Below are 24,480 nucleotides of genomic sequence, written 5' to 3' on the forward strand. Positions count from 1 at the left end.
TTTGATGATCTTCATCAGATGACAACCCTAGGACATTATGTTATACAATACATGCATGTTTTGTTCAATCAAGTTCATATTTATATCAAAAACCAGCTTTTTACATTAGCATGTGACGTTCAGAACTAGCATACCCCCCGCAAACTTCCGGGGAATTCGCTAACATTTTACTAAATTACTCACGATAAACGTTCACAAAAAGCATAACAATTATTTTAAGAATTATAGATACAGACCTCCTCTATGCACTCGATATGTCCGATTTTAAAATAGCTTTTTGGTGAAAGCACATTTTGCAATATTCTAAGTACATAGCCCAGGCATCACGGGCTCGCTATTTAGACACCCGGCAAGTTTAGCACTCACCATAATCATATTTACTATTATAAATAGTCCCTTGATCGGTCCCTTGATCGGCCACTTGACAAAGGCGATAATGTGTTTCAGCCTGGGGCTGAAATGACGACATTCTGTTTTTTCCCGGGCTCTGAGCGCCTATGGACGACGTGGGAAGTGTCACGTTAGAGCAGAGATCCTTAGTAAATGATAGAGATGGAAAAGAAGTTCAACAAATGGTCAGACAGGCCACTTCCTGTAAAGGAATCTCTCAGGTTTTGACCTGCCATTTGAGTTCTGTTATACTCACAGACACCATTCAAACAGTTTTAGAAAATTTAGGGTGTTTTCTATCCATATGTAATAAGTATATGCATATTCTAGTTACTGAGTAGGAGTGGTAACCAGATTAAATCGGGTATGTTTTTTATCCAGCCGTGTCAATGCTGCCCCCTAGCCCTAACAGGTTATCTGTGGGTCGGCTCCACCTTCTGAGGGTTCCCCTTGCTTCTGGGAATTGTAGTTTTGGCAGTCGGCCATTTTGTGATCTGTAGTTCTGATCGGGGTGGCCATTTTAGTGATCGGGCAGAGCCCGTTTATTAGTTCTGCCCTCACATATCTGCCATTTATCACTCGACCCCCTTCTTTGCCACAATACATAATATGACATTTGAAATGTTTTTATTCTTTTGGAACTTTTGTGAGTGTAATGTTTACTGTTAACCTCTATGGGCTAGGTGGGACGCTAGCGTGCCACCCGTGGTGCACTCCATCAACAGCAGGTGCATTTCAAGAGCGGCAAATTTGAATCCAAATAAATGTCAAAATTCAAATTTTTCAAACATACAACTATTTTACACCCTTTGAAAGATAAACATCTCCTTAATCTAACCACGTTTTACGATTTCAAAAAGGTTTTACGGCGAAAGCATAAATTTAGAGTATGTTAGGACAGTACATTTACAAGAGTTGTGTGTAATGTTTTGTCAATTCAAAGACAGGGTCACCAAAACCATAAAACCAGCTAAAATGATGCACTAACCTTTTACAATCTCCATCAGATGACACTCCTAGGACATTATGTTAGACAATGCATGCATTTTTAGTTCTATCAAGTTAATATTTATATCCAAAAACAGCGTTTTACTATGGCATTGATGTTGAGGAAATCGTTTCCCTCCAATAACCGGCAGTCAAGTCAGCGTCACAAATTAAATAATTAAAATTAGAAAACATTGGTAAAATATTATATTGTCATTTAAAGAATTATAGATTTACATCTCTTGAACGCAATCAACTTGCCAGATTTAAAAATAACCTTACTGGGAAATCACACTTTGCAATAATCTGAGCACTGCGCCCAGAAAAATACGCGTTGCGATACAGACTACACGTCATGTTGGGGAGATCTAAAATCGAAAATACTATGTAAATAATCCATTACCTTTGATTCTCTTCATCAGATGTCACTTCCAGGTATCACAGGTCCATAACGAATGTAGTTTTGTTCAAAAAAGCTCATCATTTATGTCCAAAAATCTCCGTCTTGTTAGCACATGATCTAAGCCAGCCGGACTTCTCGTCATGAACGAGGGGAAAAAATATATTTACGTTCGTTCAAACATGTCAAACGTTGTATAGCATAAATCATTAGGGCCTTTTTTAACCAGAACATGAATAATATTCAAGGTGGACGAATGAATACTCTTTTATAACGTATTGGAACGAGGGTACCCAACATGAACTCGCGCGCCAGGTGTCTAATGGGCCATCATCGTTCCATGGCTCTTGTTCGGTCAGATCTCCCTCCAGAAGACTCAAAACACTTTGTAAAGGCTGGTGACATCTAGTGGAAGCAATAGGAAGTGCCAAAATATTCCTCAGCCCCTGTGTTTTTCAATGGGATAGGTTTAAAGGTAATACAACACATCAGGTATCCACTTCCTGTCAGAAAATGTCTCAGGGTTTTGCCTGCCAAATGAGTTCTGTTATACTCACAGACACCATTCAAACAGTTTTAGAAAATGTAGGGTGTTTTCTATCCATATGTAATAAGTATATGCATATTCTAGTTACTGGGTAGGAGTGGTAACCAGATTAAATCGGGTATGTTTTTTTATCCAGCCGTGTCAATACTGCCCCCTAGCCCTAACAGGTTAATTTGTTATTGTTTATTTCACTTTTGTTTATTATCTATTTCACTTGCTTTGGCAATGTAAATATGTCACGTATACTCCCTCTCCGGCCTCTAGGTCACCAGGCTGCTGATTATCCCGCACACCTGTCACCATCGTCACGAGCAAAAGCGCTTCATGACACTCACCTGAATTCCATCACCTCCTTGATTACCTTCCCTATATCTGTCACTCCCCTTGGTTTGATCCTCAGGTGTTATTGACTCTGTTCCATGTCAGTGCCCAGTGTGTGTTCCTTGTTTTCTGTTCTGTTTATTTATTAAACACTCACTACCTGTACTTGCCTCCCGACTCTCAGCGCATTCGTTACAGAATAACACCTCACCAAAGAGAAGCATCAGGGAGTGTTTTTTGTTTTTGTGTTGGAGGGGACGTCGGGTCTGGGTTCTGCTGCCGGACCATCCAAGGATGACCCAGCCGGCTCATCAGACTTTCATGCCTGAGCCGGTACATCGGGGTGTCAAGATTCGGTTAGGGTGTCAAGACTAGGTTGGTGGGTCAAGTGTCTGTTGCCGAGTGTACTGAGGATGCCTCAGCTAGCTCGTCAGGCTTTCAAGACTCGGTGGGCTCGGCAGGCTCCCATGCCACAGCTGGCTCGCCAGGCTCCGGTGCCTTGGGCTGCTCGTCAGGTTCCTTTGCCTTGGCAGAGGCGACTGGTCCGCTCCTGATCCTCGGGATCATCCCTTTTATCGGCGTCCGGTGGCTGGAACCGCACATCAGAGAGGGGGTACTGTCACGTATACTCCCTCTTCGGCCTTTAGGTCACCAGGCTGCTGATTATTACGCACACCTGTCACCATCGGCAGGCACACCAGTGCGTCAAGACACTCACCTGGACTCCATCACATCCTTGATTACCTTCCCTATATCTGTCACTCCACTTGGTTCTTTCCTCAGGTGTTATTGACTCTGTTCCATGTCAGTGCGTTGTTTGTGTTACTTGGTTTCTGTTCCGTTTATTTATTAAACACTCACTACCTGTACTTGCTTCCCAACTCTCAGCGCATTTGTTACAAAACATATGTTTCAATGTCAATAAAGCCCCTTAAATTGAATCAAAACAGAGAGAGAGAGAGAGCACTAGAAGAGAGGTTCTGGAGGAGAGGGTGAGGGGGATGTTGTGTGACAGAGAACAACTCATTAGAGAGTTGGGCACCCCCTCAGAGAAGCCAGCAGAACAGCCCACCTAAGCCCCTGACCATAGCCTCGACATCACAGCAGGACAGACAAATGAAGAACTCCAAGCCCAGGGGACCCCAACCCCTCTGAGCACCCCCCCTGTCAGCCATCCTGATAGCCCTCCTGACAACCCCCCCACCCACACCCACTGAGTCACAGATTGTACTCCATATGGCCTCAAACTGGAAATATATATAAGAAAAACTTTTCCCAAAGACACAGTGTCTAAACTATGGTGTCCTAACACCCAGCGTGCCCTAGACCTTCTGTCAGAGGACCAACTAGGGTCACCCAGACACAATAATACACACAGGCACAAATGACCTGAGAGCACAGCAGGAAAGGGTGGCCACAGCACTCAAGGGAGTGATTGAAAAAGCTTCTTGTACTTTCCACAGTATACATGATCAAATACAAATCTTAGAATCAACTATTAAAGACTGCCAGAACCCACTGGATTCTCCAGTTACATTGAATGAACTACAGGACAAAACAGAAACCCTCCAACCCAAAAAGGCCTGTGGTGTTGATGGTATCCTCAATGAAATGATAAAATATACACACCACAAATTCCAATTGGCTAAACTTAAACACTTTAACCTGTTGGGTCTAGGGGGCAGCATTTGCACGTCTGGATAAAAAAAATGTACCCGATTTAATCTGGTTACTAATCCTACCCAGTAACTAGAATATGCATATACTTATTATATATGGATAGAAAACACTCTAAAGTTTCTAAAACTGTTTGAATGGTGTCTGTGAGTATAACAGAACTCATTTGGCAGGCAAAACCCTGAGACATTTTCTGACAGGAAGTGGATACCTGATGTGTTGTATTGACTTTAAACCTATCCCATTGAAAAACACAGGGGCTTAGGAATATTTTGGCACTTCCTATTGCTTCCACTAGATGTCACCAGCCTTTACAAAGTGTTTTGAGTCTTCTGGAGGGAGATCTGACCGAACAAGAGCCATGGAACGATGATGTCCCATTAGACACCTGGCGCGCGTGTTCATGTTGGGTACCCTCGTTCCAATACGTTATAAAAGAGTATGCATTCGTCCACCTTGAATATTATTCATGTTCTGGTTAAAAAAGGCCCTAATGATTTATGCTATACAACGTTTGACATGTTTGAACGAACGGAAATATATTTTTTCCCCTCGTTCATGACGAGAAGTCCGGCTGGCTTACATCATGTGCTAACGAGACGGAGATTTTTGGACATAAATGATGAGCTTTTTTGAACAAAACTACATTCGTTATGGACCTGTGATACCTGGAAGTGACATCTGATGAAGAGAATCAAAGGTAATGGATTATTTACATAGTATTTTCGATTTTAGATCTCCCCAACATGACGTCTAGTCTGTATCGCAACGCGTATTTTTCTGGGCGCAGTGCTCAGATTATTGCAAAGTGTGATTTCCCAGTAAGGTTATTTTTAAATCTGGCAAGTTGATTGAGTTCAAGAGATGTAAATCTATAATTCTTTAAATGACAATATAATATTTTACCAATGTTTTCTAATTTTAATTATTTAATTTGTGACGCTGACTTGACTGCCGGTTATTGGAGGGAAACGATTTCCTCAACATCAATGCCATAGTAAAACGCTGTTTTTGGATATAAATATGAACTTGATAGAACTAAAAATGCATGCATTGTCTAACATAATGTCCTAGGAGTGTCATCTGATGGAGATTGTAAAAGGTTAGTGCATCATTTTAGCTGGTTTTATGGTTTTGGTGACCCTGTCTTTGACTTGACAAAACATTACACACAACTCTTGTAAATGTACTGTCCTAACATACTCTAAATGTATGCTTTCGCCGTAAAACCTTTTTGAAATCGTAAAACGTGGTTAGATTAAGGAGATGTTTATCTTTCAAATGGTGTAAAATAGTTGTATTTTTGAAAAATTTGAATTTGGACATTTATTTGGATTCAAATTTGCCGCTCTTGAAATGCACCTGCTGTTGATGGAGTGCACCACGGGTGGCACGCTAGCGTCCCACCTAGCCCCAAGAGGTTAACATCATTCTTGGCTCTGGCATCTTTCCCAATATTTGGAACAAAGATCACCCCAATCCACAAAAGTGGAGAGAAATTTGACACCATTAACTACCGTTGGAAATGCATCAACTGCAACCTTGGGAAAATCCTCTGCATTATCATTAACAGCAGACTCGTACATTTCCTCAGTGAAAACAATGTACTGAGCAAATGTCAAATTGGCTTTTTACCAAACTACCATAAGACAGACCACGTATTCACCCCGCACACCCTAATTGACAACAAACAAACCAAAACAAAGGCAAAATCTTCTCATGCGTTGTTGATTTCCAAAAATATTTTGACTCAATTTGGCATGAGGGTCTGCTATATAAATTCATGGAAAGTGGTGTTGGGGGAAAAACATATGACATAAAATCCATGTACACAAACAAGTGTGCAGTTCAAATTTACAAAAAAACACACATTGTTAATGTTTGTAAATGTCTATTGTAGCTGGAAACAGTTGATTTTTAATGGAATAGCTACATAGGGGTACTGAGGTCCATTATCAGCAACCATCACTCCTGTGTTGCAATGGCATGTTGTGTTAGCTAATTGATCATTAGAAAACCCTTTTTGCAATTATGTTAGCACAGCTGAAAAATGTTGTTCTGATTAAACAAGCAATAAAACTGGCCTTCTTTAGACTAATTGAGTATCTGGAGCATCAGCATTTGTGGGTTCGATTACAGGCTCAAAATTACCAGAAACAAATATCTTTCTTCTGAAACTTGTCAGTCTATTCATATTCTGAGAAATGAAGGCTATTCCATGTGAGAAATTGCCAAGAAAGTGAAGATCTCGTACAATGCTGTGTACTACTCCCTTCACAGAACAGCGCAAACTGTCTCTAACCAGAATAGAAAGAGGAGTGGGAGGCCCAGATGCACAACTGAGCAAGAGGACAAGTACATTAGAGTGTCTAGTCCTCAACTGGCAGCTTCATTAAATAGTACCTGCAAAATACCAGTCTCAACGTCTACAGTGAAGAGGCGACTCCGGGATGCTGGCAGAGTTGCAAAGAACAAGCCATATCTCAGACTGGCCAATAAAAAGAAAAGATTAAGATGGGCAAAATAACACAAACACTGGACAGAGGAACTCTGCCAAGAAGGCCAGCAACCCGGAGTCGGCTCTTCACTGTTGACATTGAGACTGGTGTTTTGCGGGTACTATTGTTTATTATCTAGTTCACTTGTTTTGGCAATGTTGAGAGAGAGAGAGAGAGAGAGAGAGAGAGAGAGAGAGAGAGAGAGAGAGAGAGAGAGAGAGAGAGAGAGAGAGAGAGAGAGAGAGAGAGAGAGAGAGAGAGAGAGAGAGAGAGAGAGAGATGAAGTCGAAAGTTAACATACACTTTAGCCAAATACATTTAAACTCAGTTTTTCACAATTCCTGACATTTAATCCCAGTAACAATTCCCTATTTTAGGTCAGTTAAGATCACCACTTTATTTTAAGAATGTGAAATATCAGAAAAATAGTATAGAGAATGATTTATTTCAGCTTTTATTTCTTTCATCACATTCCCAGTGGGCCAGAAGTTTACATACACTCAATTAGTATTTGGTAGCATTGCCTTTAAATTGTTTAACAAGAAATTTGTGAAGTGGTTGAAAAATGAGTTTTAGTGACTCCAACCTAAGTGTATGTAAACTTCCAACTTCAACTGCATATCCCGTGTGGCTCAGTTGGCAGAGCATGGTGCTTGCACCTCCAGGGTTGTGGGTTTGATTCCCATGGGGGGACAAGTATGAAAATGTATGCATTCACTACTGTCAGTCACTGTGGATGAGAGCATCTGCTAAATTAAAAATTTTCTGAGATTACAGAACCATAATGCATCTGCCAGGCGGGCGACAGCAACTCATAGCTATGACCTAAATACAGCCACGCTGTAACACGATTGGCCAAGAGACGGCACACGGCTTCTACCCCGCCCTGTGCTGCCACATCATCAGCACCTTAATTATTCACTGGTTTATGTAAGAGAGGGTCCGCCTTCCTCCTTTCTCTCTCTGTCATTCCCCTCCTCTCATCTGGCTTTGGATCCCACAGAATGCATGGGAGGAGAGAAGGTGGGAGAGTGAGTGAGGAAGAGCAGAGAGAAAGAAATAGGTAGACTGTGAGATCGTGAGAGAAAGTGTATGAGGGGGGAGAAAAAGAAAGAGAGGGAGAGAGAGAAGAGCAGAGGCAGAGTATTCATTTTTAATCAAATCAGAGATGGAAAATGCTGTGTTACAGCGTGACGATTGCAACCCGCCGCCACATTTATGGAAAGCTATAGAAAGCTGTATTAATATGGAATTACATATATGGAATTACATATTAATAATTCCCCATAGGATTCAATGGAGAAACCAATTTTTTATATCGGTTTTTCCATTTTTATATATAAAAATAAAAAATATTGATATTGATAATACATTTTTTTTTATATAAAGTCCCTTGAATGTTAATGAAGAGGGGGGTAGAGAGAGCACCAAGAGACAGTCTTCACATTTTGTTGCCTTAAAATGTGTCACGCCCTGACCGTAGAGAGCCTTTTTATTTCTCTATTTGGTTAGGTCGGGGTGTGATTTGGGTGGGCATTCTAGATGATGTATTTCTATGTGGGCCTGATATGGTTCCCAATCAGAGGCAGCTGTCTTTCGTTGTCTCTGATTGGGGATCATATTTAGGCAGCCTTATCCCACTTGGTTTTTGTGGGATCTTGTTTTTGTATAGCTGCTGTGAAGCCTGCAGAACTTTACGTTCATTTTTGTATTTTCTTTGTTTTGTCAGTGTTCATCTATTAAAAGTAAGATGTACACTTACCACGCTGCACCTTGGTCTCATTCTTACGACGGACGTGACAAAATGTAATCTAAAAATGATACATTTCTAAAGTCAAAACAATTCTAGAAATGTTTTCTAAAAACTAAGATGTCCTGATTGCGTCTTCACACCCAAAAGTTAATATGATATGATATACTTTATTGTTGCAAAGGAGAAATTTGCCTTAGACAACATTGAGTGCAGCTGCTTCCACATAAATACAGTACATGTAATCAATTGAGAATTAACACCCCATCATACACCCCCCTCCCCACCCACACAAAAGGTTAATAAGTTCATGTCAGGCGGCAGGTAGCTTAGCGGTACAGAGTGTTGGGTGAGATTGCTGGTTCGAATCCCCAAGCTGACGAGGTCAAAAATCTGTCAACGTACCCTTGAGCAAGGTACTTAACCCTAATTGGTCCTGTAAGTCACACAGGATAAGAGTGTAAATAACTAAATTATACTACAAAAGACACACCAGAATCGCATTACAAGTGGTGTTGAGTGTTCCTGAATGGTCTAGTAGTCTCAGTCCTGACCTACATCTGCTTAAAAATCTGTGACAAGCATTTATTATTTTGTCCATCAATGATTCCCAACCAAATTTCCTGAGCTTGAGTCATTTTGACAAAAACAATGGATGTGTTGCCTTAAGAGGTCTGCAAGCTTAGTAGAATCTTATATCAAAGTATTCACCACTGTAATGGCTCCAAAAGTTGCTTCCACCAAGTATTAACTCTGGGGTGTGAAGACATATGGAATCAATACATTTTAATTTATTTTTTATTAATTTGAAAAATGTTCTATAAAATTATCAAATGTAATCCCTTTTTAGATGTAATTTTAAGGCAGCAAAATGTGTTTTCTACACTCAGAGAGAGAGAGGCAGTAATCTAGAATTAGAGTTGGATAAATGTAGATAAACTTCTAATTATTTTTGCAAGGACTTATACAGGATACTAACCTCAACATCAAAACCTTCAGTCCAATTCACAATTCCATACGTAAACCTTGACTTTGGACAAAATTACCTGAATGGACTATTGCTACCAAGAATTATCAAGAAAAAAAAGTGTGAAGTGAGAGGAGTGAAAACTCTTGAGCTTAGAGACCAGTTTACTCTGTATACCCGTAGGAAGATCCACTGGTTGATGCTTATTTATAAAACCCTCTCAGGCCTCACTCCCAACTTCTGACATACCTACTGCAGCCCTCATCCTCCACATATAACACCCGTTCAGCCAGTCACATTCTGTTAAAAGTCCCCAAAGCACATACAGTTGAAGTCGGAAGTTTAAATACACTTAGGTTGGAGTTATTGAAACTAGTTTTTCAACCACTCAAAACATTTCTCGTTGACAAACTATAGGTTTGGCAAGTCGGTAAGGACATCTACTTTGTGCATGACACAAGTAATTTTTCCAACAATTGTTAACAGACAGATTATTTTACTTATAATTCACTGTATCACAATTCCAGTTGGTCAGAAGTTTACATACACTAAGTTGACTGTGACTTTAAACAGCTTGGACAATTCCAGAAAATGATGTCATGTCTTTAGAAGCTTCTGATAGGCTAATTGACATCATTTGAGTCAATTGGAGGTGTACCTGTGGATGTATTTCAAGGCCTACCTTCAAACTCAGTGCCTCTTTGCTTGACATCATGGGAAAATCAAAAGAAATCAGCAAGGAACTCAGAAAAAAAGTTGTAGACCTCCACAAGTCTGGTTCATCCAAACGCATGAAGGTACCACGTTCATCTGTAGAAACAATAGTATGCAAGTATAAACACCATGGGACCACGCAGCCGTCATACCGCTCAGGAAGGAGACGCGTTCTGTCTCCTGGAGATGAACGTACTTTTGTGCGAAAAGTGCAAATCAATCCCAGAACAAGCGCAAAGGACCTTGTGAAGATGCTGGAGGAAACAGGTACAAAAGTATCTATATCCACGGTAAAATTAGTCCTATATTGACATAACCTGAAAGGCCGCTCAGCAAGGAAGAAGCCACTGCTCCAAAACCCCCATAAAAAAGCCAGACTACAGTTTGCAACTGCACATGGGGACCAAGATCATACTTTTTGGAGAAATGTCCTCTGGTCTGATGAAACAAAAATAGAACTGTTTGGCCATAATGAGCGTTGTTATGTTTGGAGGAAAATTGGAGAAGCTTGAAAGCCGAAGAACACCATCCCAACCGTGAAGCACGGGGGTGGCAGCATCATGTTGTGGGGGTGCTTTGCTGCAGGAGGGATTAATTATGTGGATATATTGAAGCAACATCTCAAGACATCAGTCAGGAAGTTAAAGCTTGGTCGCAAATGGGTCTTCCAAATGGACAATGACCCCAAGCATACTTCCAAAGTTGTGGCAAAATGGCTTAAGGACAACAAACTCAAGGTATTGGAGTGGCCATCACAAAGCCCTGACCTCAAACCTATAGAAAATTTGAGGGCAGAACTTAAAAAGCATGTGTAAGCAAGGAGGCCTACAAACCTGACTCAGTTACACCAGCTCTGTTAGGAGGAAGGGGCCAAAATTCACCCAACTTATTGTGAGAAGCTTGTGGAAGGCTACCCGAAACATTTGACCCAAGTTAAACAATTTAACCAAATACTAATTGAGTGTATGTAAACTTCTGACTCACTGGGAATGTGATGAAAGAAATAAAAGCTGAAATAAATCACTCTCTACTATTATTCTGACATTTCACATTCTTAAAATAAAGTGGTGATCCTTACTGACCTAAGACAGGACATTTTTAGTAGGATTAAATGTCAGGAATTGTGAAAACTGAGTTTAAATGTACTTTGCTAAGGTCTATGTAAACCTCCGACTTCAACTGTACATCCCTGGGTCGCTCCTCTTTTCAGTTCGCTGCAGCTAGCAACTGGAATGAGCTGCAAGAAACACTCACACTGGACAGTTTTATCTCCATCTCTTCATTCAAGGACTCAATCACGGACACTCATACTGACACTCTTACCTTTGTTCTGTTGTATGTGCCCAGTAATGTTTCTACCATGTTTTGTGCTGCTACCATGTTGTGCTGCTGCCATCTTGTGTTGATACCATGTTGTTGTCATGTTGTGTTGCTGCCATGCTATGTTGTTGTCTTAGGTCTCTCTCAATGTAGTGTTGTGGTGTCTCTCTTGTCGTGAAGTGTGTTTTGTCCTATATTTTTATTTTCGTCTTTTAGTTGTAGGACTTTTGCCTTCTGGTAGGTTGTCATTGTAAATAAGAAATTGGTCATAACGGACATGCCTAGTTAAATAAAGGTAAATAAAAAAAAGTTAAAAGCAAAAATAAATATGTTATGTTGGGGGTTCATTTTATTGGCATGGTTTGGGTCCACTTCTAGAATCTATGCCAAGGCGCATTGAAGCTGTTTTAGCATCACGTTGGTTGCGCAACATCCTTTTAAGACAGATACCTGTATGTGCTTGTGATAAAACTTAATCCACAGTTATTTTTTTATAAACTATAGATCCTATGTGGCTAAATGATGCTCTCTGGTGTATTTGGTGTATATTGGTTGACCAAACTGTAGCTAGGCTCATGATGATGTACCTGTATTTCTTGTTTGTTTTTTGCTTTTGAAGCGCTTTGAGATTGTTATGAAAAGCAATATAGAAATGTGATTGGATAAAGATAAACATTGCTTCTTGGGCCCCTTACGGGCTTCGGCCCAGTCCTGACTCACACAATTGACCAGTCACATTCATTTATTATGTTGTTTATTTTAATAGTTTTATTAATCAGTTACCCAATCAAGGCAGGTCCCCCGAGTTTCCCAAGAATGACAAAGTAACCTGTCTAAATGACTATCGCCCTGTAGCCATGAAATGATTTGAAAGGCTGGTAATGGCTCACATCAACACCATCATCCCAGAAACCCTGGACCCACAATAATTAAAATACTGCCCCAACAGATCCACAGATGACGCAATCTTTATTGCACTCCATACTGCCCTTTCCCACCTCCACAAAAGGAACACATACATGAGAATGCTGTTCATTGACTACAGCTCAGCACTCAACACCATAGTGCCCTCCAAGCTCATCACTAAGCTAAGGACCTGGGACTGAACACCTCTCTCTGCAACTGGATGCTAGACTTCCTGATGGGCCAACCCCAGGTGGTGAGGGTAGGCAACAACACATCCACCACGCTCACCCTCAACACGGGGGCCACTCATAGGTGGGTGCTTAGTTTCCTCCTTTACTCCCTGTTCACCCACGACTGTGTGGCCATGCACGACTCCAAGACCATCATTAAGTTTGCCGACAACACGACGATGAGACAGCCTATAGGGAGGAGGTCAGAGACCTGACAGTGTGGCGACAGGACATCAACCTCTCCCTCAACGTGAGCAAGTAAAAGGAGCTAATCGTGGACTATAGGAAAAGGAGGTCCGAGCACTCCCCCATTCACATCGACGGGGCTGTAGTGGAGCAGGTCGAGAGACGCCCACACACACACACACACACACACACACACACACACACACACACACACACACACACACACACACACACACACACCATATACGCTGCTGCTACTCTCTGTTTATTATCTATGCATAGTCACTTCACCCCTACCTACATGTACATATTACCTCAATTACCTTGACTAACCCATATCCCTGCACATTGACTCGGTACCGGAACCCTTTCTATATAGCCTCATTATTGTTATTTTATTGTGTTACTATTTTTCCTTTAGTTTATTTAGCACATTTGTCTTACTTTTAAAAAACTCTGCATTGTTGGATAAGGGCTTGTAAGTAAACATTTCACCGGTAAGGTGACCTGTTGTATTCGGTACATGTGACAAAAAACATTTGATTTGATTTGGGCACCCTACCTCCTCTCCTCCCCTCATCTGATGATTAGCACAGCGGTAGCGGGCAGCAGCAGGCTGTCTACACTTATTCAGAGCTGGCTCCTGAGTTTTCCTGTGGTTGGCAGTTGCAGTGAACAAAATATAAAATATATACTACATATAATTTACAGTATATGTTTCCTTTTTTTCCCTGCGTCTTAGGTCCCCCACAGGCCTGGGCCAAGGAGCTTCAGCCCCGTTAAGCCCTACGTTACTCTGGCCCTGCACACACACACAAACACAAACAATAAAACAAATGGAGCAGAAAGACTATTGAGTGAAAGACTATCGAACATGATCACTTCAGAAGCACTATGACACATACTGTCTTGTGTCAGTGCCACTGTACCACAACCACCTTAGACCACACCACATAGCAAAAAGGTGCACAACATGTCTCTTACTGTTTTTGGCTTTATAGTTTACTAATGGAGGATGGTGTCTTACCCAGACTGATCACTAGAAATAGACGGCGATTTCAGACGTTTGAAAAGGTCCCCAGAACACCTTTCTCTGTGAAAAAATAATAAAAGAAAAACAATTGCCCGGCACTGGGAGCGAACTCGTGATGCTTAGAGCCAGAGATCTCTTCTTAAACCACTGAGTTACCGCAGTTCATATTGCTCCAGCAAAGCGAAATAATACTTGATGATAGTTGATGGTAATAGCGCATTGTTTTTTATTATTTTATTTTAAGCCCTTCCCCAAACCATAGTCCTAACCTTAACCACTTGGAATTAATACCTAAACTTAACCCTTTGAGCTGTTTCTGTTTTAACCCTGTAACCACATGGAATTAATCCTGTAACCATTCAGAATGAATGCATAAAAAATAGACAATCATCCATATACATTGAATTTCAAAGAGAATTCATGAGATCTTGTTGGTCTTACCTGTAGTGAAGAGAGACAGGAGATCAGGCAGGTGAAGGATCCCAACCAAACAGGAGAGGTAGAGGAAAAGTAAGAGAGGGAGAGAGCAACAATTAATTACAGCACTATGATTAAAAACATCCATCACATTTTCACATTTTTTAAAATGCCTGTTGATTAATTTGTATCTTCATATTGATATACGTGGTATCCAAACATCACAAATGAATGAGCAATAGAAAGGCAATTAGTTACAGCAATTAATTACATATATGGAATTTGTATTGCACTTTTCATTACAGAATAACTACAATATTTTTCCTCTTTCCATCCTCACTGCATTATGATTATGTTCAGTATATGGACCAAGCCCATGGGGAATCACACATCCAACAAGCTCATCCAGAGCCCTCCTTTCTCAGGTAAGAATTGGCCCTCTGCCCCTGGAACAGTCCCCATGGATCTCCCAATACTCCCTTCCCACCTCAATAGGGTCCTTACAGATCTCAGTGCAGCCACAGTGCCCCTTTTAGTGAATTCCCATCAACAGTTCCTAAGGGTCTTCTTACACCCCTCACTCACACATCTAAGCCCCCATCACTCCCTCCACCCTCTACCACACTCACGTCTGATGTGTCTCCCACCAATCTCCCTCCAACTTACTTCTGGCATTCCTTACAGCAGGGTTTCCCAAGCTCAGTCCTGGGGCCACACCTGGCTACACATTTTGGTTTTTGACCTAGCACTACACAGCTGATTCAAATAACCAACTCATCATCAAACTTTATTTATTTGAATCCAATGTGCAGTGCTAGGGGAAAAAAACAAATCATGAAGACCTCTCACCTATATCTGACATTCCCTATACAGAATTCCCAATGATCCATCTTTCAACCCGTTACTCTATAAGACTCGATGGCGATTACCGAAATTCCCCATGCCATCTCCTACCACTCCAACCATCTACGATGTATTCCTTATCTCTACAGATCTCCCATGGCACCTCTCCCTTCCCTTCCCACTCTGTATGTGTTTTCCCAATCCTCTTTACTATTCCCTGTGTGTCTCATCAGTCTCAGCAGCGGATATGAGATCACGCAGGTGGTGGGCCGATGCCGAAAACAGTGAAGTTGATCGATTTATGTCGAGGGAGACGTTGATTTTTTGTAAATGAAATACTCTTATGCTTAATGTAAAATGTGTTCGCAGCTTCAATTCTTGCACATTTTCTCAGAAAAAGTATATTTTAACACTGTCTGCTCAGGCAAATTGAGAACTGCTAAACTTATATGATTCCATATGTGTTATTTCATAGATTTGATGTCTTCACTATTATTCTACAATGTAGAAAATAGTAAAAATAAAGAAAAACCCTGGAATGAGTAGGTATGTCCAAACTTTTGACCGGTACTGTATATAAGACCAAGTCCATATTATGTCAAGGACAACTCAAATAAGCAAAGAAAAATGACAGTTCATCATTACTTTAAGACATGAAGGTCAGTCAATGCGGAAAATTTCAACAACTTTGAAAGTTTCTTCAAGTGCAGTCGCAAAAACCATCAAGCGCTATGATGAAAATGGCTCTCATGAGGACCGCTACAGGAAAAGAAGACCCAGAGTTACCTCCGCTGCAGAGGATAAGTTCATTAGAGTTAACTGCACCTCAGATTGCAGCCCAAATAAATGCTTCACAGAGTTCAAGTAACAGACACATCTCAACATCAACTGTTCAGAGGAGACTGAATCAGGCCTTCATGGTCAAATTGCTGCAAAGAAACCACTACTAAAAAACACCAATAACAAGAAGAGACTTGCTTTGGCCAAGAAACACGAGCAATGGACATTAGACCAGTGGAAACCTGTAATTTGGTATGATAAGTACAAATTGAGATTTTTGGTTCCAACCACCGTGTCTCTGTGAGATGCAGAGAAGGTGAATGGATGATCTCTGCATGTGTGGTTCCCACCGTGAAGCATGGAGGAGGAAGTGTGATGATGTGGGGGTCCTTTGCTGGTGACACTGTCAGTGATTTATTTCGAATTCAAGTCAAATTGAACCAGCATTGCTACCACAGCGTTCTGCAGCGATACGCCATCCCATCTGGTTTGCGCTTAGTGGGACTATCATTTGTTTTTCAACAGATCAATGACCCAACACCTCCTGGCTATGTAAGGGCTATTTGACCAAGAAGGAGAGTGGTGGAGTGCTGCATCAGATGAACTGGCCTCCACAATCACCCGACCTCAACCGAATTGAGATGGTTTGGGATGAGTTGGATGGCAGAGTGAAGGAAAAGCAGCCAACAAGTGCTCAGCATATGTGGGAACTCCACTCCTTCAAGACTGTTGGAAAAGCATTCCAGGTGAAGCTGGTTATGAGAATGCCACGAGTGTGCAAAGCTGTCATCAAGTCAAAGGATGGCTACTTTGAAGAATCTCAAACATAACATACAGTGGGGGAAAAAAGTATTTGATCCCGTGCTGATTTTCTACGTTTGCCCACTTACAAAGAAATGATCAGTCTATAATTTTAATAGTATGTTTATTTGAACAGCGAGAAAAAAATCCAGAAAAACGCATGTCAAAAATGTTATAAAATGATTTGCATTTTAATGAGGGAAATAAGTATTTGACCCCTCTGCAAAACATGACTTAGTACTTGGTGGCAAAACCCTTGTTGGCAATCACAGAGGTCAGAAGTTTCTTGTAGTTGGCCACCAGGTTTGCACACATCTCAGGAGGGATTTTGTCCCACTCCTCTTTGCAGATCTTCTCCAAGTCATTAAGGTTTCGAGGCTGACGTTTGGCAACTCGAACCTTCAGCTCCCTCCACAGATTTTCTATGGGATTAAGGTCTGGAGACTGGCTAGGCCACTCCAGGACCTTAATGTGCTTCTTCTTGAGCCACTCCTTTGTTGCCTTGGCCGTGTGTTTTGGGTCATTGTCATGCTGGAATACCCATCCACGACCCATTTTCAATGCCCTGGCTGAGGGAAGGAGGTTCTCACCCAAGATTTGACGGTACATGGCCCCATCCATCGTCCCTTTGATGCGGTGAAGTTGTCCTGTCCTATTAGCAGAAAAACACCCCCAAATCATAATGTTTCCACCTCCATGTTTGACGGTGGAGATGGTGTTCTTGGGGTCATAGGCAGCATTCCTCCTCCTCCAAACATGGCGAGTTGAGTTGATGTCAAAAAGCTCCATTTTGGTCTTATCTGACCACAACACTTTCACCAGTTGTCCTCTGAGTCATTCAGATGTTCATTGGCAAACTTCAGACGGGCATGTACATGTATTCTTGTGCAGGATTTCAGTCCTTCACGGCGTAGTGTGTTACCAATTGTTTTCTTGGTGACTATGGTCCCAGTTGCCTTGAGATCATTGACAAAATCTTCTCGTGTAGTTCTGGGCTGATTCCTCACCGTTCTCATGATCATTGCAACTCCACGGGGTGAGATCTTGCATGGAGCCCCAGGCCGAGAGATATTGACAGTTCTTTTGTGTTTCTTCCATTTGCGAATAATCGCACCAAATTTTGTCACCTTCTCACCAAGCTGCTTGGCGATGGTCTTGTAGCCCATTCCAGCCTTGTGTAGGTCTACAATCTTGTCCCTGACATCCTTGGAGAGCTCTTTGGTCTTGGCCATGGTGGAGAGTTTGGAATCTGATTGATTGATTGCTTCTGTGGACAGGTGTCTTTTTTACAGGTAACAAGCTGCGGTTAAGAGCACTCCTTTTAAGAGTGTGCTCCTAATCTCAGCTCGTTACCTGTTTAACCTCTATGGGCTAGGTGGGACGCTAGCGTGCCACCCGTGGTGCACTCCATCAACAGCAGGTGCATTTCAAGAGCGGCAAATTTGAATCCAAATAAATGTCAAAATTCAAATTTTTCAAACATACAACTATTTTACACCCTTTGAAAGATAAACATCTCCTTAATCTAACCACGTTTTACGATTTCAAAAAGGTTTTACGGCGAAAGCATAAATTTAGAGTATGTTAGGACAGTACATTTACAAGAGTTGTGTGTAATGTTTTGTCAAGTCAAAGACAGGGTCACCAAAACCATAAAACCAGCTAAAATGATGCACTAACCTTTTACAATCTCCATCAGATGACACTCCTAGGACATTATGTTAGACAATGCATGCATTTTTAGTTCTATCAAGTTCATATTTATATCCAAAAACAGCGTTTTACTATGGCATTGATGTTGAGGAAATCGTTTCCCTCCAATAACCGGCAGTCAAGTCAGCGTCACAAATTAAATAATTAAAATTAGAAAACATTGGTAAAATATTATATTGTCATTTAAAGAATTATAGATTTACATCTCTTGAACGCAATCAACTTGCCAGATTTAAAAATAACCTTACTGGGAAATCACACTTTGCAATAATCTGAGCACTGCGCCCAGAAAAATACGCGTTGCGATACAGACTAGACGTCATGTTGGGGAGATCTAAAATCGAAAATACTATGTAAATAATCCATTACCTTTGATTCTCTTCATCAGATGTCACTTCCAGGTATCACAGGTCCATAACGAATGTAGTTTTGTTCAAAAAAGCTCATCATTTATGTCCAAAAATCTCCGTCTTGTTAGCACATGATCTAAGCCAGCCGGACTTCTCGTCATGAACGAGGGGAAAAAATATATTTCCGTTCGTTCAAACATGTCAAACGTTGTATAGCATAAATCATTAGGGCCTTTTTTAACCAGAACATGAATAATATTCAAGGTGGACGAATGCATACTCTTTTATAACGTATTGGAACGAGGGTACCCAACATGAACTCGCGCGCCAGGTGTCTAATGGGACATCATCGTTCCATGGCTCTTGTTCGGTCAGATCTCCCTCCAGAAGACTCAAAACACTTTGTAAAGGCTGGTGACATCTAGTGGAAGCAATAGGAAGTGCCAAAATATTCCTCAGCCCCTGTGTTTTTCAATGGGATAGGTTTAAAGTCAATACAACACATCAGGTATCCACTTCCTGTCAGAAAATGTCTCAGGCTTTTGCCTGCCAAATGAGTTCTGTTATACTCACAGACACCATTCAAACAGTTTTAGAAACTTTAGAGTGTTTTCTATCCATATATAATAAGTATATGCATATTCTAGTTACTGGGTAGGATTAGTAACCAGATTAAATCGGGTAAATTTTTTTTATCCAGACGTGCAAATGCTGCCCCCTAGCCCTAACAGGATAAAAGACACCTGGGAGCCAGAAATCTTTCTGATTGAGAGGGGGTCAAATACTTATTTCCCTCATTAAAATGCAAATCAATTTATAACATTTTGACATGCGTTTTTCTGGATATTTTTGTTGTTATTCTGTCTCTCACTGTTCAAATAAACCTACCATTAAAATTATAGACTGATCCTTTCTTTGTCAGTGGGCAAACATACAAAATCAGCAGGGGATCAAATACTTGAACTTATGATCAGATGCACAATTGAGAGCATCCTGTCGCCTGGTATGGCAACTGCACCACCCAGATCTGCAGGGCTCTCCAGAGGGTGGTGCAGTCTACACAATGCATCACCGGGGGCAAACTACCTGCCTATTTAGACCCGGAACCGGAATAGTGACATCCATGATGTTCTGGGTTAATTTGACAGGCAATTTGATCACTGCAATTTGACCTTGGTCTATATATCTTTCAAATGGTTTGTCTTAGAAACAACCTTATTCCTGCACATATACACTGCTCAAAAAAATGTCACATCCTGCTGTGCAAATGGAATAGACAACAGGTGGAAATTATAGGCAATTAGCAAGACACCCCCAATAAAGGAGTGGTTCTGCAGGTGGTGACCACAGACCACTTCTCAGTTCCTATGCTTCCTGGCTGATGTTTTGGTCACTTTTGAATGCTGGCGGTGCTTTCACTCTAGTGGTAGCATGAGACGGAGTCTACAACCCACACAAGTGGCTCAGGTAGTGCAGCTCATCCAGAATGGCACATCAATGCGAGCTGTGGCAAGAAGGTTTGCTGTGTCTGTCAGCGTAGTGTCCAGAGCATGGAGGCGCTACCAGGAGACAGGCCAGGACATCAGGAGACGTGGAGGAGGCCGTAGGAGGGCAACAACCCAGCAGCAGGACCGCTACCTCCGCCTTTGTGCAAGGAGGAGCAAGAGGAGCACTGCCAGAGCCCTGCAAAATGACCTCCAGCAGGCCACAAATGTTCATGTGTCTGCTCAAACGGTCAGAAACAGACTCCATGAGGGTGGTATGAGGGCCCGACGTCCACAGGTGGGGGTTGTGCTTACAGCCCAACACTGTGCAGGACGTTTGGCATTTGCCAGAGAACACCAAGATTGGCAAATTCGCCACTGGTGCCCTGTGCTCTTCACAGATGAAAGCAGGTTCACACTGAGCACATGTGGCAGACGTGACAGAGTCTGGAGATGCCGTGGAGAACGTTCGGCTGCCTGCAACATCCTCCAGCATGACCGGTTTGGCGGTGGGTCAGTCATGGTGTGGGGTGGCATTTCTTTGGGGGGCCGCACAGCCCTCCATGTGCTCGCCAGAGGTAGCTTGACTGCCATTAGGTACCGAGATGAGATCCTCAGACCCCTTGTGAGACCATATGCTGGTGCGGTTGGCCCTGGGTTCCTCCTAATGCAAGACAATGCTAGACCTCATGTGGCTGGAGTGTGTCAGCAGTTCTTGCAAGAGGAAGGCATTGATGCTATGGACTGGCCCGCATGCTTTAGTCCAGGTCTGGGAGGAGATCCCTCAGGAGACCATCCGCCACCTCATCAGGAGCATGCCCAGGCATTGTAGGGAGGTCATACAGGCACGTGGAGGCCACACACACTAATGAGCCTCATTTTGACTTGTTTTAAGGACATTACATCAAAGTTGGATCAGCCTGTAGTGTGGTTTTCCACATTAACCCCTGGTCGGGCTCCAGCGAAAAATCCTATCGCTATTAGCATAACGACATTTAATATATATTTTTTCAAATATAGGACTATGTTATATCGTTTTATAGATACACCTCTCCTGAATCGAACCACGTTGTCCGATTTCAAAAAGGCTTTACAGCAAAAGCAAAACATTAGATTATGTTAGAGGAGTATATCGTAAAAGTAGCCAGATAGCCATTTTCCGACCAACCACATGCATCACAAATAACCAAAAAACAGCTAAATGCAGCACTAACCTTTGACAATCTTCATCAGATGACACCCCTAGGACATCATGTTACACAATACATGCATTCTTTTGTTCGATAAAGTTCATATTTATATATAAAAACAGCATTTTACATCGGCGCGTAACGTTGACTAACTATTTTCCCTCAAATGCATCCGGTGAAACAGCGCTACAATTTACTAAATTACTATTCGAAAACATTTTTAAAATGTAATATTGTCATTCTAAGATTTATAGATGAATATCTCTTGAAAGCACCTGTAATGCCAGATTTAAAAATAACTTTACTGGGTAATCACACTTTGCGATAAAAGGGGATGTGATACTCAGAAAATAGGCTACCGTTACAGGTCAGCGCCATCTTGGAACAATCGCATATCAAATCTAGTCTTGTATACTATTGTCAATAATCCCTTACCTTTGATTATCTTCATCAGAAAGCACTTCTAGGAATCCCAGGTCCACAACAAATGTATTTTCGTTCGAAAAAGTTAATCCTTTATGTTCCAATAGCTTGTTCTTGTTAGCGCCTTCTGAAGGCTGCACCAAAAGTTCCGTCGTGCGCAGGACTTTTTTTGGTTTGTTCAAACATGTCAAACGTTGTGTAACATAAATCTTTAGGGCCTTTTTCAACCAGAGCGCCAATAAGATTCAAGGGGGACGATTGCATTGTGTTTCAAAACGTTTCGAAAGGGGAGGGTAGCCAGGGGCGCCGGCGTCATAATGGTGATGGCCCTCTCCGTGTGACCACGTTCCACTGCGTCTCATTCATTCAGTTTTCACAGTAGGACACTCAAATCTCTTTGTAAAGACTGGGGACATCTAGTGGAAGCAATAGGAAGTGCTCAATGAACCATTGCTCACTGTGTGATTTACAGGCAAACTGATGAAGTTGAGTCCGCAATTCAGAATTCCACTTCCTGTTACGATCGGTCTCGGGTTTTGACTGCCATATGAGTTCTGTTATACTCACAGACACCATTCAAACAGTTTTAGAAACTTTAGGGTGTTTTCTATCCACAAGTATTAATTATATGCATATCCTAGCTTCTGAGTTTGAGTAGGAGGCCATTTATAATGGGCACGAATTTTTAAAAAAAATCGCTGTAGCGCCCCCTATCCTAGGCGAATGACAAGAGGTTAATTTTGAGTGTGACTCCAAATCCCGACCTCCATGGGTTGATAAATTGGACTTCCATTGATTCATTTTGTGTGATTTTGTTGTCAGCACATTCAACTATGTAAAGAAAAAAGTATTTAATAAGATTATTTCATTCATTCAGATCTAGGATGTGTTATTTTAGTGTTTCCTTAATTTTTTTGAGCAGTGTATATAAGTATAATTTCCCTATGATGCTCAGAGTTTGACCAACACAGATCTGAAGTCAATTTGACCCACAATTTGACCCCCACAATTTGACATTGACCTTGGTCTATATGACCCTCGAACGGTGTGTCTTAGAAACAAGTTGCTTTCTGCAAAGACATGGTGCAACGATGCTTGTGACATGTATATCATTATGAAGTCCTGATGATGCTCAAAGGCTGAGCAACACTGATCTGAAATCTATATTAAGTCAATTTGACCTTGACCTTTGTAATAGGAACAAATGGTCTTATGTGCAGTAAATATCTATCCATGATGATCACAAGGATATAAGTACATTTTCCATGTGATATTCAGAGATCGAGGGACGGACCGTGATCTGAAGTTTGGCAAAAGAAATCATAAATGTCATAAAATGTCATAATTGAATTGATGTATGACCCTGGTACAGTAATCAATCATTTGGCCAAAACAATTTAACCTGTCTTGGGTAGGGGGCAGTATTTTCACGTCTGGATGAAAAGCGTGCCCAAAGTAAACTGCCTGTTACTCAGGCCCAGAAGCTAGGAAATGCATATAATTTGTAGATTTGGATAGAAAACACTCTAAAGTTTCTATAACTGTGAGTATAACAGAACTGATATGGCAGGCGAAACCCCAAGGACAAACCATCCCCAAAAGAAGAAAATTCAGCCTACCACTGATTTCAATGGGTGTCACTTTTATTATAATCCTCCCAGATTGCAGTTCCTTCCACTAGATGTCAACAATCTTTAGAAAGAGTTTCATGCTGGTTTTTGGAAAAATTTGCCAGAAATTGTAGTTTTTCTAGGTGGCTCCCATTTTGGCTGTAGTGTTTCCAAACGCGTGGAAGAGAGCGCGTTCTTTGGTATTTTTCTCCGGTAAAGACAATAACGATTCTCTGTCTTAAATTGTATAGTTTATTTACGTATTAGGGTACCTAAGGTTTGGTTATAAATGTTGTTTGACTTGTTTGGAAAAGTTTATTAGTAATGTTTGGGATTCATTTTGTATGCATTTTGATGGAGGGAAACTGGGTGGATTATTGACTGAGTTTTTATGGATATAAAGAAGGACAGTATCGAACAAAAGGACCATTTGTGATGTATCTGGGACCTTTTGTAGTGCCAACAGAAGAAGATCAAAGGTAAGGCATTTATTATATCGCTATTTCTGACTTTCGTGGCGCACCTGCCTGGTTGAAATATGTTTTTCATGCTTTTGTATGTGGGGCGCTGTCCTCAGATAATCGCATGGTGTGCTTTTGCCATAAAGCCTTTTTGAAATCTGACACAGCGGCTGGATTAACAACAAGTTAAGCTTTATTTTGATGTATTACACTTGTGATTTTATGAAAGTTAAATATTTTATGTTTTAATTTCGCACTCTGCAATTTCACCGGATGTTGGCCAGGTGGGACGCTACCGTCTCACCTACCCATAAGAAGATTTAACTGTTGGGTCTATCAACTAAGGGGGAAAAGCATATGAAAGAGGACATTCTCAGCTACTGGAAAGACATTGTGGGAGGTTAAAATCATATTTTTATGATATTGATATATTTATTGTACTTACTGTACAGATCAAATTTACCCGGGACATAAACGGTGTA

The 24,480-nt window shown here is 41.3% G+C and overlaps 1 protein-coding gene across 1 annotated transcript in view; it reads right to left on the bottom strand.

Annotated features, from left to right (window-relative positions):
* The window catches only part of brsk2a (BR serine/threonine kinase 2a), a 572,400-nt gene that overhangs the window by 387,298 nt on the left and 160,622 nt on the right, over positions 1–24,480 (bottom strand). The gene's annotated exons all lie outside the window — the stretch shown is intronic.

The sequence above is a fragment of the Salmo salar genome, chromosome 10 (assembly GCF_965601325.2).
Source record: "Salmo salar chromosome 10, fSalSal1, whole genome shotgun sequence".
Classification (NCBI taxonomy): domain Eukaryota; kingdom Metazoa; phylum Chordata; class Actinopteri; order Salmoniformes; family Salmonidae; genus Salmo; species Salmo salar.